This window comes from Ovis canadensis, chromosome 14 (genome assembly GCF_042477335.2).
Source record: "Ovis canadensis isolate MfBH-ARS-UI-01 breed Bighorn chromosome 14, ARS-UI_OviCan_v2, whole genome shotgun sequence".
NCBI classification, from domain to species: Eukaryota; Metazoa; Chordata; class Mammalia; order Artiodactyla; family Bovidae; genus Ovis; species Ovis canadensis.
In genome coordinates, this window is record NC_091258.1 from 24715745 (window position 1) to 24729012 (window position 13268).

The window sequence follows — 13268 nt, forward strand, 5'->3', positions numbered from 1 at the left end:
ACGGCCCTGGGGCGGTCAGGTGTCCCCTAGATGCTGTTTCCCTGGCTGTGAATTGAGCAGGGTGGGGGTGAGGTGCTGTAAGCCCCCTTTGCCGTCTTTCTGCTGTGATTTGAGGAGCTGCTGTGGGTCCTGGAGGCTCCCTCACTGTAGGGAGGGTGTGGGGTGTCACCTACTTCCTGCTGCTCCTGGCAGGGGGGCAGGGCAGGCTGTGTCCCAGCCTGGAAGTGCAGAGGCGGCCCAGGGTCCGGCTGCTCTGCACACGAGGGGCATCAGATGGGGTCCCTGCTGGTCTAGCCCGGGGGTCTGACAGAAGGAGTCATAGGGGCAGGGGGCACCTTGGCCCAGTGGCCCAGCCTCCCCATGCCGGGACTTTGTCATCTGGGAAAGGGGGCCACAGGGCTGGCAGTGACCTAGGAGCCCGGCACGCAGGTGCTTGCAGAGGGTCCCTGGGTGCAGAGCTGCCACCGTTAGCCTCTGTGTTATCTGCCTACCCTCAAGCTGATGCCGGAAGCTTCCCCCACCCTGCTCTGAGGTTTTTGCCCTGAAGCGTTTGTCTGGGGAGAGAAGATAGTTGAACTGCTCCCCCCTTGCCTCCTCCCCCGCCCCCCCCCCCCACCGCAAATCCCACGCTCCCCGTGAACCCGCCCTCCCTCTCTAAGCCGGCTCCCTCGCCTCCAGCCCCAGCAGCTTTTTCCTCTCTCTCTTTTCTTATTTTTTTTTTTTTTTCATCTTGCCAGCAGAGCATCTCCCAGCCGGTCATTCCATTTCATTTCTGGTCTTGGGAGAGTGACATTTACATATTAATATTTTCCGAGGGAGCCCCGCGCGCGGAGCAAGTGTCTGCCTCGTGGCCTCACATAATGTGAGGGAGATAAAGCGCCCGGCTCCTCCATGAATAACGGCAAATGAAAGCCGCGTGGCCGTGAAAGGCCTCGCGTCTGCCCTGTCAGCATGCGGTACATCGGCTCAACAACCTATCCAGCGCCCGCTGCCTCCCGGGGTTTATCTCCACTTACAGGGGACGCGCTCTTTGTGAGGGCCTGTCTCCCGCTCCGCCACCCTGTCACTTCCCCGCCGCCATCCCCAGCCCAGTGCCAGGGCCTGGCTCCTGCCCGCAGGGCCGCGTCAGGTGCCCAGGAGCCGGGGCCAGCGGGTTATCTCTCTCCTGCAGCCCTGTCCCAGGGCCCTGCGTCCCCGGCTGCCCGGACAGCTGCACTTCCGCTGCATGGTGACCCCAAGGAGCTCATGCATCGAGGGGGTGGGGGGGCTTGGGAGCGCCCGGGGGCAGGGGCGGGGGGTGACGGTGATCTCCCAGGGTGTGAGGGTCCAGGAGAGAGCCTGAGGGTCTCCAGGCAACAAGGATGCCCACGTGGATTGGGGGAGGTGGCCTCAGGAGAACGGCCGCGATACAGGGACACCGCGGGGACTGCGCTAGGTGCACGTCTGAATCATCTCGTTGGCTGAGCCAGGGATGTGATGTCACTGTTTTCCACCAGCGGGGGTGGGGGGGTGTGAACAGAGGCACAGAGAGGGAAATGGCTTGGCCAAGGCCACACAGCCGTGGAGAGCCCCAGGTGGCCATGTTCAGGGTCCAGGTCTGCCTCGAGCCAACTCCCCCCGCTGTGGAACGGGGACAGGGCAGCTCACCGGGGGAGGTTCAGGGTCGTCCGGAGGCCAGCATGCAGTGTGCAGCACGTGATCTCGGGTGTAGGCCCAGCAGTTGGTGTGTGTTTAGGGCACATTGTCGTGAGTGCAAGACTCGCCCCTGGCTGTTTGGGTGGGGGGCACCAAGGAAATGCCCGTCCCGCCCCCCAGCAGCCCAGAGGGTCTCTCTCGCGCTGTCTGTCAGTCTGTTGGTCTTTCTGTCGGTCTTGGGCTGGGCAGAGAGGTGTCTTCACTTCGAGGCGGGGAGGGTCGGGGACTGAGTGTGGGGTCTTGAGCCAGGCCTCCGGGACTAACACGTTTGCAGCGGAAGCTCTGACCTTAGGGCAGCACCTCTGCCCTGACCAGTGCCAGGAGCCCCCGCCCACTGACTGCAGCCCAGGGATGCTGCCGGAGGGCCTGGAGCAGGGCCAGACCAGGAAGCTGGTTTTCTGTCCAGAGTGAGACTTAAACCCTAAGGACATCCCAGGCTCACCTTCAGGGTTGAGGAACTGGACTTGCCCAAAGTGAGTCTGTGATGCAGCCAGGATCGAGTCCCAGGCCTCCTGCCTCTGGACCCAGCGCTATCCTCCCTGCCCATCCTCCCCAGGCACCGCGGCCCTTCCTCTTGCCTATGCAGAAGCCCACCCAGGACGGGCCTGTGGGCATCATGAAGCCTGAGTTCCCAGCCCAGCTTTACCTGCTACAAACTCTGGGCATGTTTGGGACCTCTGTGGACCTCGGTTTCTTCTGTGCAGTCATGGCCCGCACACCCCCTTCCTCCTCCAGCGTCCTTCCCTTGCGTTGACGATATGTGTTTGCAGCCATCCTGTCTACACCATCTGCGCAAGTGGGCTGGAGAGGGTTTCCAGCCCCACCCCTGCAGGAGGAGGGGACACCAGCCTTGAGGCAGGGGGCCTGGCTGTGCACTGGAGTTGCCCGCCCGCCACATAGAGGCCAGCCTTTCCGTTTCAGTGTTCTGGCCCTGTAAAATCCAGAGCGTGCTGGCGCTCAGCCCAGGGGGTCTTGAAGGGTTTCCACATACTGTTTTAAGATCCTCTGTTAATGAGGGCCCTGGCAGTGCCAAGTGTTCTCGTGTCTGTGTGTGCCAGCCAGAAACCGGGCACTGCTCACGGGAACCGGTGGCTAACAGTGGCAGGAGTGCAGCCCCATGTCCACCTCCCCATTGGTGCCCACTGGGGCCTCCTTCCAACTCTGGGAGCCCTCATGGGCAGAGGGCCCTGGGCAGGCAGGCCAGGCATGCCCTGCCCTCTCGAGCCTCCCTCTCCCCACCCACAGCCAGGGCTCCCTGAGCTGAGTCCAGGAAGGGGAACCTGCAAGGGTGGATGAGGCAGTGAGCAGCCCCCACGCTAGTGGGGAGACCTTGGGCAGCGCGTCTTCCCCTCCGCGGGGCCCGGGTGAACTGTAGGATCTGCCAGGAAGTGGCTCGTCCATTATCTCTCTCGCCCACACCGTTACAAGCAGCCACAAATGAGAACGCAGTAGGGCGACCCCCCTCTCAGAGGCCCCCTCCAAATGTGCCCTCCTGTGCCCTTCACCACACCTGCCCGGGGGCCACGATCAAGAAGGTTCAGGGGGTCAACAGGTGTGAAAGGTTAGTGTGGCCCAAGGCCCGGCACCCTGAGGGGGCAGCCCTCCTCTCCCCACGTGGCACCAACCCCAGCCATCTTGCTTCCTGGGTCAGCAAGTCTCCCTCCCTGCAGGTCCTTGGGGCTCACTCCCCCTGCAGGGGCCCTGAAACTGTGCATCCTGGGGGAGCAGTTCAGGCGTGAGTTGGGCGTCCAGGAACACTTGCTCGAGGCAGGCTCCGACCTGAGCCCCCCTTGCATGCACGTGTGAGATGACGTCACACTCACAGCAGGGCTTCTCCTACAGATTTGGAAACTGAGGCATCGGCGGTGAGACAGGTCGCCCAGAAGTATAAGGCCACAGAGAAGGGAGGTGTGAACCCCGGAGTCTGTGTGTGTGCTGAGTGTGTGTGGGGTGTGCTGGTGTGTGTGTGTACATGAGTGTGTGTTATGAGAGCATGACCTGGTGGCCACCCCGCCTCCTAGCCTGGCTCCGTCTCTGGCTCTTATTGAAGTCCCACCTCTGCCCTCTGAATACTCTGAGAGGTGCTGGGTAAATATTTGTTGATTGACTGTCTGATGAAATCATCTCTAGATAGGGAGGAATTGGGAGGGAGGGTTCCCTGGGGACTGATTAAGGAGCCCAAGTTAGGGCTAGGGAAGGAAGCAGGGCTGGAGGACCCTAGGGGCTGCCTCCTACCCCGCCAAGACCCCCAGCCCTGCTGAGTGTCGCAATTCTAGGCAACAGAGCAAGGCATGGTGCCCCAGGGTCTTGGCTGCTTGCAACCCAGACCCTCCCGTGGGTCACAGCTGTCACCCCTCTCAGGCTCCCTGGACATCGGGAGGTCAGAGAGTCCCAAAGGTCCCTTCTCAGCATTGTTCTACCCCCTGGGGGAAAGGCTCGCCCCCTGCTTACCCCACATTTCTGGCTAATGGACAGGCCTCTGGGAGGAGGGGCTGGGTGTGAATAGGCTGAGGCAGCAGCGGGAGCGGTGTGAGGTGGGGGGGTTGCATCTGGCTGCAGAGGCGCCGCCTGTCCAAGGCCAGGGCTTTTGGGAGTGATGCTGAGTACCTGGGGTGGAGGCCCGCAAAAAGGGCTGGTTCCCCAAGGGGTGGAGTGCCCCCATTCCCCAGCCTCCCCGGCCCTGGAACACCAGTGCTGGTGGCTGCCTGCCAGTGATCCGCCCTCTCTGCTGGTGAGTAGGTGGGCTTGGTGGGCCACAGTAGGTAGGGGAGAGAGGTGTGGTTGGAGCACCAGAGACCTAATCTGCCTGGAATCTGATCCCGGTCATAGCTCCTGCTGGCTGTGTGGCTTAGGGTAAGGACCTCAGCCTCTCTGGGCCTCTGTTTGCTCATTTAGAAACAGGGGCTGCTTGTAAAACGCAGAACGAGATGGCCTGAACATAAAGATGCTTCTGGCCCATCGGAGGCTCTCAGCAACGCTGGCAGGGCTTCCACTGTCGGGGGGGTTGACGGATGGGGGGCCCAGGAGGAGCCCCCCCCCCCGAGGGTGCTTGAGACCACCCACGGGACACCTGTCAGAGATAGCCTGAGGCCCAGGCGCGAGGAGCTGAAGGTGGGTGTGCACTGCGGCGGGGCCAGAGGCCACGGTCTGGGGCGGACACTCAGCAGGGCGAGCAGGACTGTCCCCCTCCAAGGGCTAGGAGGCACGTCTATATTGCTGTGACCTGCTCGCTTTCCTGGGCTGGGGAGCTGGGGGCCAGGCCTGTAATGGTGAGGGGGAGATAGCACCGGCTTCTCTGGGCTGGGGGTGGCCATGGGGGACGTCTGCTGGCCTCTCCACAGCCTGTGTGTGCGGGAGGTGGGCAGGGCGCCCACAACCCGGGGAGACCAGGGAGGCCAGCCCACACCTTGGGGCTGGTCCAGACCGTGGGGGCCTTCGTCCGGGCACTTCTGGGCTCTCCCACCACCCCCTGAGGGCTGTGCAGGGGCCATGCAGGCTGCCGTTAGTGCATCCACAGCAGGATTAAAGCTAGTGAGTGGACCCCCACCCCCCCAATCATCTGCCTTCCCCAAACAAACAACCGTTCGCTCCCCAGGTGATCGGGCCATTGGCTGGGCAGCCAGCCCGGGAGGTTATGTCAGTGCCTGCTGGCTTTGCTTGTGTCAGGGCCTCGCAGCCTCCCAGCCTCCGCTTGCAGCCCTGGCCCAGTGGGTGGGGCCTCATCTGGGCCAAGGGAACTGCTGGAGACACACCACGCCTCGCCCTGCAGCGCAACACCCCCCATCCCGTCCCACTTGTCTGCAGCCTAGGCTGGTGCCGAGACCACCTTAGGGACACAGATGACCCCTCTGCCGAGATTTGCTCCCATCTCATATCCCCAAGCTCTCTCTGGCAGAGGCCCCAAAGGTGGTGGCGGAGTGGTGACCAGCCTGGCCGGGGGCAGGATGGTTTTGCAGGCAAACTGGGGCCCAGCTGCCTGCCAGGTGGTCAGCAGGGTCCTAAGAGCTGCCGAGTGGGAAGAGGCCAGACCAACGCCGGGCTTTCTTATTCCGTGGGGGCAGGCGCCAGCATGATAGATCAGTAGGCTATCCTTTGGGGATCAGGTCTTCAGGGTGTGGGGGCCACAGCCCATGTGCTTGGAGGTCAGTCTCAGCGGGAGCCCCGAGCCACTCCTCTGGGGGTGCTGAGATGTGGGCTCTGCCCCCTAGCGTCTGGTTTGCAGTGCCTTCTCCAGAGCCGCTGGCTGTGTGACCCCGGGCAAGCTATTTAACCTCTCTGGGCTTCATTTCTTCCCGTCAGGTGTGGGTCGGAGTAGTCGCCCCTGCACAGGGTTGCTGTGAGGCTGACATGCAGAGTACCTGGAAAGCACTTCGAACAGCGCCTCTTGGAATGCAGGCTGCGTGCCCCTTCAGCTCACTATAGACTGCGCGTTCCACGGACCTGCAACCCAGGGGCTGGCATGCGGTGGGAGGTGAGGACCCCCAGGCTCCCCTCTAGTCCCTGGCTCCAGGGCATAGATGGTCCAGACCAGGTAGGGTTGCCTTGAGACAGGCCAGAGCCATGCTGTCCCTGGGTCTTTCTCTTTCTGAGCCTGGCCTAGTGTCCCCGGCAGCAAGCTTGGAGACACTCTAGTACCTGCTGCATGTACTGAGCACCTGCTGTGTGCCAGGGCCTGGTCTGGGCACTCCCCAGGGTCAGCCCGGGGATCCTTGTCCCAACCCCGTGAGAGAGGGGTGCCCTGGCAGCCTGACCCAGCTGGGCCTACCATGTCCCTTACCCCCTGCCCCCAGGGGGCTGCAGAAATGTTGGCCGTGTATCCCATGCTCAGATTTCGGGGAGACACACAGACACACACACACACACACACACACACGCTGCCCAGCCTGACCGGTCCTCTGCGGAGTGATGCAGGTGGCTAGAGCTGTGGGGTGGGACATGTGAGTGCTCCCAAGGAGAGAGGGGCAGTGAGTGGGGATGGAAGGAGCCCCCCCGCCACCATTGAGGGGTCAGGCCCAGGTAGGGGAAGGGCCTGCCAGCCCCGCCGCCCTCTGGCTGGGAGAGCAGACCTCGAAGGCCCCTCTGTTCCCTTCTGATGATGGATAAAGATGTCCGCTCCCTCACACAGGCGACCAGAGCCGATAATTAGCTTTTAACCTGTCCCCGCCGTTAACGCGAAAGGCCACCATTTGTTCCAGGGAGCTGCTAGTGTGTATAAAGAACCAAACATGGCCAATTTTGTTCAGGATGAATTAAGACTTGTAAATGTAGAATGAGTTCATCTATTTAATTAAGTAGCAGCAATATGGATGTTAAATTAAGTTCACAGCAGACGTGCCAAAACAGTGTTATAAAAATATTGCTGGCAGTGGGGGCAGGGATTTGGGGAGAGGGCACCTGTCCCCCTCGCCCCCGAGTGGCTGTCTCCCAGGTGAGCAGGTGCCTCCCTGGCCTGCCCTCGCCGCCTGCCTTCCCGGAGCAGCAGGCTTTCTGGTTGCCAGGACCGTGTCTCTCGCGCTTCTTGAAGGAGTTGTCTGCTCCCGCTGGCTTCCCCCGCTGCCCTGGCCCCCTGACTTGTGCACGCCCACGTGCAAGAGGCTCTCAGGCTGCCTGCCCTCTTGGCAGGGGTTTTGGGGGAAGGCATTGCCCTTGCCATGGGGGCGGGAAGCAGACAGGACCCAGTGACGAGAGGTCTGCTCTGGGGAGGACCCTCCCAGGGAGGGTGGAGGGAGCACAAGCAGGAGAGAGGGGTGAGGATGAGGGTGGTGTACCCAGAGTGGGGTGGGGGAGTTGGGGGGTTCAGCCAGGCCTCGTGACACCCAGCAGCAGCACTGGCATCTCAGAGCAGGGGGCCACTCGATGCCGGAGAGCACGGGGATCGGAAGGCAATTCTTTTCCTTCCACCCCCAAATCAAGCCTCCCCGAGGAGGGATTATGGCAACAATGCTGTTTTCCTGGGACTGTCAGCTGCCCTGGTTGAGGGGTGCTGGAGAGCTGTGATTGACAGCAGTGGGCTGACTGCAAAGCGCAGGCACGTGGAACCTGGGGGACATGGCAGACTGTCCTGGAAGACAGACACGGAAGGCTATAGATGCCAACGTTCACACACATGGGAGCGATAGTAGAAGGAGGGGTTAGCTATAGTCGGGAGTATGGACAAAGTCACGGAGTGTTTCCTAAAGTAGGGGGTTTTCTCACTGGGTTTTAAAGGATGAATAGGTGTTTGCCTGGTAGATGGAGAGGAGAAGGGCATTTTAGGAAAAGAAAAGAGCAGGTGCATAGACTTGTACTAAATTCCCTGCAGGGAGTTCATCGCGAAGACAGAATCAGGGATATAACTGGAGAGATGAGTAGAGACGTGAGCGGTCTCGAGCGTCGTTCTGAGCAGCTTCTGAGCGGGGTCCCTGCAGGAAGCGAGACATTCATCCGTGCAATTCTTTTCTCCCCTTGGCTCTCAGCATGCTGTTAGTGAGCAACACAGACACAGGTCCTGTCCTCATGGAGTTTACAGTCTGCTCCAGACGGTGGATAAGAAACAAACACAACCGGAAGAATGGGCACATGATTTCATTGTGACAAGCGGTGTGGAGAAAATATAAGGGGGTCAGGGTGTTTCCCCTGGGGCAGCCAAGGAGGGCTTCTCTGATGCCCTTTAACAGAGCCTGGGAAAAAAAAAAAAGAAACGGTGACAGGCAGGTCCTGTGTGCCGCAGGCGGTCCTGGTTTCTGCCTCTTGCCCCAGCGTGACTGCTAATGGAGCCCTTCGTGGTCACGTGGACGTCAGACCCGGGTTGCAGTAAGGGCAGGCCAAAGTGCAAAGGCCCTGAGGCGAGAGAGGAAGCCTGAAGGCCAGCGAGAGGGGGAGAGTGGGGCAGAGGGCGGATCGCGCGCCCGGTCCCAGAGAGAGCAGCACCGGCGCGGCTTTCACTCGGAAGGAGATGCGAGCCGCGGAGGGGTCTGTCCAGCGGCGACCTCGGTGGGACAGGTGTCCTCGGCTGCTGTACCGAGAGCAGACTGCAGGGGGCGCGGCGGCCGCAGGAGAGTCGCAAGGAGGCGCTGCAGGAGCCCCAGGGTGGGTGGCAGGACCCAGCAGGAGGTGGTCCAGCTCCGGGTGCCTTTTGAAGGAGGAGCTGCCGGGTGGATCGTGCTGAGGGGTGTGAGAGGAAAGGGGGCAGGCCGTGGGCGAGTTTCCCGAGGGAGGTGGCAGGAGCCAGCGGGAGCAGGTGGAGAGGAGATCCTGCCGCGGGCAGAGCCTCCCCGCTGCAGCCGGTGCAAAACCTCGGGTACTTGGCCTGCAGCTGTGTTTCACTTGGTCCCCACACAGCTCTTCGTTGTTTTTTTTTTTTAATGTATTGCCAATATTTTAAAACCGGGAGATTTTTTTTTTTAACCCGGATTTTTAGGCTTTCTTTAAAAAGTCCGAAGCTCTGGCTCCACCGGGTCTCATTGCCTCCTGGCACCTGGCGGGGCCATCTGAGCTGCCTTTGCCCACATCACGAGGGACACGTGTCCAGTTTTCTCCAGGCACTGGTGTCCTGAGCCTCTAGACTTCTGCCGGCGAGGCCCCTGAGCCCAGCTCCCTGTGCAGCGCACGACCTGCCCACATGTACCCGGCCTCCGGGCCCTGATGGAAACCAGCTCCCGAAGGTAGGAAATGGGAGGACCGAAAATCCCCATGGGTAGCGCCTGCCTCCCATCACCGGCCCACCCCCACCCCCGCCCCCCGATTTCCAACTCAGCTGTCTGCCTCGGCTCCTTGAAGCCTGTGGAACCATTTAAAAGGCTCCTAACGATATTGATCAATCTCTCTAAAATGGATTATCCCGTTTGCCTCCCAGCCTGACTGGATGCCCTGGGTAAGATCAGAGAGGAATTATGTGAGCCGGAGGCCGTGGGAGCAAGGGTGAGGATGTATCTCCTCCCGGTGATGCAATCTTATCAGAGCTGAACTCTGCTCTCCATCTGGGGATATAGGACACTTTGGGACTGTCGGAAAGAAATAATAATCTTATGATTTGCAGCCCGTGCCATGCCACACGGAGTCAGCAGGGAGGGTTGGTGGGACCTGGGAGGCTGAGGTGAGGACCCCTTTGCTTGGAGCTGCTCCCTGGAGAAATCAAGCCCTAGCAGGAACCCCTTGGAGCCCCCGCCTTGGGTGGCACACCTGCCACCCGCTCACAGCCCACATCTCGGGCCCAGGGGACAGGCGTGTTCATTAAAATTTGAAACACAAATGGAAAATTGCTACCTGAAGCCTCAGCGAGCAGCCAGCCTGTGGATCTGAGTTCCCGTTAATGGATGGAACACGAGGAAGCAATTACAGCTCCCACCCCATGGTTCCTCTGGAGACAGTCAGGTCTAATGGGAGAAAAGGAGATCCAAACCTGTCTGAGTCCCCCGTCCCAGGGCTGAGCCCCAGCACATCCCCTATGAGCTGTGGTGTTCTGGCTTCTTCCCCACCACCCCTACACCCCCATTGTCTGGAGGGCAGGAGCCACCCAGGGCCTGCTGGCTTTTTCATCCCAATTGACTGCCATGCGGTGATGCTGTGGGCACACACCTGCCTCTGACTGCATTTGGTTGCCTAGATTCAGGACTTGGTGCAGGAGCTGTATCTGGGAGGCCATCCCAGGAGACACTGGGGCACCAGAAGGAGCCCGATAGAAGGGGCGCTGTCGAGCTCCGTGTAGGCCTCTGGAGCTTGGCTTTGCTGGGGCCCCCGGAGAGATGGTAGGGAGTGCTCCTCCGCTGTCCCACAGCCCTGGGGCAGAGAGCGCCAAGTGCCGCATCATGCACCTGGGGCTGGTGAGGGGTGGGCGGCAGCAGCAGTGGCTTCTTATGACCGTCGGCGGTGGGCAGCCCTTGCTGGGCACAGGGACTCCTGCTGAGAGAAGCCTGGCCGTCCAGTCAGGGTCCTCGGGCAGCTCTGCCCCCTCTGGATGGGCTCGGGCTCCCGCCAGGACGCCGGTGGCACCTTCTGTAGCGGGCTCCGGAAGCTGGGCCCCGCCTCCTTCCGCCCGGTGCTGCCCCCAGGCCCCCCTCGCCGCCAGCCAGCCCAGGGTCTGTGCGGGATGTCTTTTGTGTGCACTGGTGTTTATTTGGTCAAGGGCTGGGTCAGGGACTTGGAGTCCAAGCCGCTGTGAGGAAATGGGGGTGGGGGGCTCCCTTGTTTCCCCCTAGGACAACCGGATGGCCCTGGGTCCGGAGACAATGGGTCCAGGGAGGGGCCAGGTGCTGTGCCCGGGGCAGGAAAAGGACGACTTAAAGATAAACATGGCCCCACCCGTGGACTTGAACTCTGGGCTGCAGAGAGGTGGCCTCGACTGTCCTTCCCCCGGTGGCCCATGGAGCCTGGGGGAGAAGGGGAGAAGCTGGAGGGGGCGGTGGGCGGGAGCCTTGAGAGCTCGGTGTGCTCCAGGGCTTCTGGCATGAGTGTGAGTCTCTCGCCCGCCCCATAGGGGAGCATCGTTGTGCCCCTTAAATCTGGGGACACCGCAGCACAGGGAGGGTGCGCCCAAGGCCGCAGTGGCTGGAGGATCCCTGCCCTCCTCTGGAAGCTGAGCTCAGCACCAACCACTACCCCCAGCCCCCCACCCCCGCCATCTCAGGTCTGGGATCGCCGCTCCCCTGTGCTTTCAGCTGCACCCCTGGGCAGAGGCTGAGCCCCCCAGGAGAGGTGGGACTCTGGACTCAAGACTTCTGGCACACCTGCCCAGTTTGTGGGGGTGGGGTGGGGTGGGGTATCATATCTCTTCTTGAGAGGGAACGGGCATGGCGCCTTGGTCTTGGGGCTGTGTCAACAGACAGCAGGGCCTTAAGATTGTCCCGCGCGCCCCTAAACCACCCCCAGCTCGTCCTCCTGCAGCCACTAGGCCTCGCCCTCAAACTGCCCTGACCCCTGCTTTCTGGTGTGGGGCCTAGAAACCCTTCACTCGGAAGAATTTTTGGAACAGAGAGATTATTCATACAGAGTACCTAAAAATAACTTGTAAATAAATGTGTGTTGAGATGAGAGTTTGAAGTTGTTTTTAACATTTTAAATCAGTTTTATTGAAGTATTTTTGTTGTTCAGTTGCTCGGTCGTGTCCAACTCTTTACGACCCCGTGGAATGGAGCACCCTGTCTTCCCTGTCCATCACCAACTCCCAGAGATTGCTCAAACTCATGGCCATTGAGTCGATGATGTCATCCCACCATCTCATCTCTGTTGTCCCCCTCTCCTCCTGCCCTCAATCTTTCCCAGCATCAGGGTCTTTTCCAGTGAGTCGGCTCTTCTCATCAGGTGGTCAGAGTATTGGAGATTCAGCTTCAGCATCAGTCCTTCCAATGAATATTCAGCACTGATCTCCTTTAGGATGGACTGGTTTGATCTCCTTGATGTCCAAGGGACTCGCAAGAGTCTTCTCCAGCACTGCAGTTCTGAGTGAGTGAAAGTCTCTCGGTCATGTCTGACTGTTTGCCACCCCATGGACTATACAGTCCATGGAATTCTCTAGGCCAGAACACTAGAGTCGGTAGCCTTCCCTTCTCCAGGGGATCTTCCCAACCCAGGAACAGTTCTAAGTCATCAATTCTTTGGCGCTCAACCTTTTTTATTGTCTCATATCCGTACGTGACTGACTATTGGAAAAACCATAGCTTTGACTGTACCAACCTTTATAGGCAAAGTAATGTCTCTGTTTTTTAATACACTGTCTGGGTTTGTCATTGCTTTTTCTCCCAAGGAGCAAGCACCTTTTGATTTCATGGCTACGGTCACCATCTACAGTGATTTTGGAGCCCAAGAAAATAAAGACTGTCACTCTGACCACTGTTTCCCCGTCTATTTGCCATGAATTGATGGGACTGGATGCCACGATCTTCATGTTTTGAATGTTGAGTTTTAAGCCAGCTTTTTCACTCTCCTCTTTCACCTTCATCAAGAGGCTCTTTAATTTCCTCTTCACTTTTGCCATATGGATGGTGTCATCTACATGTCTGAGCGGGATATTTCTTCCCGCAACCTTGATCCTAGCTTATTGAGATATCTTGTGTTTAATCGCGACTCTGTGACCCCATGGACTATAGCCTGCCAGGCTCGTCTGTATGTGGGGATTCTCCAGGCAAGGATACTAGAGTGGGTTGCCATGCCCTCCTCCACGAGATCTGCCCGACCCAGGGATTGAACCCCCAGTAGGGAAGCCCTATTGAGGTATAGTTTGTGTTTAATAAAATGCAGCCATTTAAAGAGTTCTGTTCCTTTGCTGTTGACACATCTGTGCACATCTGTGTAACCAGCATCTCCAACCAGGTGTAGAAATTGCTGTCACTCCAGAAAGTTCCTTCCCAGGTGCGCCTGCCCAGCCCCTGCTCTGGGTTCTATTACTGGAGGTTAGACTTTCTCCTTCTTTTCAAGTTGTGGTAAAATACACAAAACATAAGCTTTAGCGTCTCAGCCATTTTCAGCTATTCAGATCTGCGGCATGAAGTACATGTCCGTGTCACATGCTCATCACCACAGTCCATCTTCCTAAACTGACACTGTCCGCGTTAGTCCCCTGACCGCCCCCCCAGCCCTTCTGCCTTCTGTGTGTATGA

At 59.5% G+C, this 13268-nt stretch overlaps 1 protein-coding gene and 1 long non-coding RNA gene across 13 annotated transcripts in view; both read left to right on the forward strand.

The window, feature by feature from the left end:
• Positions 1-13268, forward strand: part of GSE1 (Gse1 coiled-coil protein) — a 391542-nt gene that overhangs the window by 259851 nt on the left and 118423 nt on the right. The window lies entirely within an intron of this gene.
• LOC138418394 (uncharacterized) lies at positions 8517-12918 on the forward strand. 2 transcript variants are annotated; one of them, XR_011248538.1, is made up of 4 exons: positions 8517-8763; positions 9206-9338; positions 11935-12114; positions 12416-12918. It is a non-coding gene; the product is annotated as an uncharacterized lncRNA (long non-coding RNA). The 2 variants fall into 2 exon arrangements; XR_011248539.1 differs by having other exon boundaries at positions 8522-8763; positions 11764-12114.